The following is a 1,598-nucleotide window of genomic DNA, read 5'->3' on the forward strand; positions in this document are numbered from 1 at the left end:
CATCACCAACACCATCACAGAACACCTACCCGTCTTAGCCACAAGTGGAGGCTTTCTGGTAAGAGTGGTTATCTGGCATTTTCTAGACAATTTTGTTACAATACCAGCCGATAATTAATTGTAAAGAAAAGTTTTGGGACTAATAATTTGTAACTATAACCATCTGCTAACGATATCCTTTGTTATTAGAAGCCTTTTCGTCCTCTGTGAGTGTGTGTGTGTGTGTATATGGGTGTATACCTATGTATGTATGTATGTATGTATGTATGTATCAAAAGGATGTGTTATAATATTATTCCGCATATACAAAAACAGCCATACCAACAATCCAACATACCTCCTTCATCAACTGATGAAGGTCTCTTTAGCTAAATCAACTCTATTGGATGCATTCTAATCGGTCTCCGATTTGCAGAATACCTCCCTCTCTCCCTCCACCTATCTATCCCCCTCTCTTTCTATCTCTCTCTCTTTCTCCGCCTATCTATCCCCCTCTCTTTCTCTTCCTTCCCCTTATAGTCTTTGAGACCGCGTGAAGGGAGTCAGATACCAGTTTCCTCTCCTGACTAGAAAATTCGACATACCTGTGTTGTTAAGAGGCTCGTTTTGGGACCACTTTATTGTGGGTTCGGTCCCGTTCCGTGGGACATTGGGCAAGTATCTTCTACAACAGCCCTAGGCCAACCCATGCCTTGTGAGTGAATTTGGTAGACAGAAACTGTGTGGAAGCCCGTTGTGAGTGTATATATATATGCATACATATAGGTGCAGGAGTGGCTGTGTGGTAAGAAGTTTGCTTCCCAACCACATGGTTCAGGGTTCAGTCCCACTGCGTGACACCTTGGGCAAGTGTGTTCCACTATAGCCTCGGGCCGACCAAAGCCTTGTGAGTGGATTTGGTGGACGGAAACTGAAAGAAGCCCGCTCGTGGATATCGTTGGCGATATTTTCTTCCTCCGTCTTTCCCGTCTTTGGGCTTTCCTATGTTTCCGACGAAGAGCTCCCCTCGAGACGTCAAATTCTCTTTCTCTCCTTTCCCGAGCGTCCAGTAACACAATCTGTATCACGTCCTCGCGTTGTTGTTTTTTGTTGTTGTTGTTTTTTTTGTCGTTTTCCTTTTTTGAACTTATTTATATATATGTGATCATCTTTGTTTTCCTTCAGGACTGTCCTAACGACTGGACGTATTCTACCTCTCTCTTCTATCTTCTATTTTCTTCAAAGAAAATATTTCTCCAGCGTTCACTATTTTACCCTCGTTCTGGTCTAACGACCCCCCTCCCATGTTTGTTTTTGCTCGGTTTCCTTGTATGTCTCCACTTTCCTGTTTTTGTTCCCAATTTTGACCCTCCATACATCCCAAATTTTATTTTGGTACTTATAGGAGCAACTGTCTTCGAAGACTCATATTGTCGTTCAATGCTCGAAATGAGGAGTAGACAGACAGACGACAACTGATGAAGGGTCGTTCTTTATGTCACTTGTCCTGTTTTCTATTTGTTTCTCTCGTTGTTTGCGTACTGAAGTCATTTCTTTTCGTATTTCATGTTGTTTACTGTTGGTGACGTCCTGTACAGATGCACACATATATGTATATA

The sequence above is a fragment of the Octopus bimaculoides genome, chromosome 4 (assembly GCF_001194135.2).
Source record: "Octopus bimaculoides isolate UCB-OBI-ISO-001 chromosome 4, ASM119413v2, whole genome shotgun sequence".
NCBI lineage: Eukaryota > Metazoa > Mollusca > Cephalopoda > Octopoda > Octopodidae > Octopus > Octopus bimaculoides.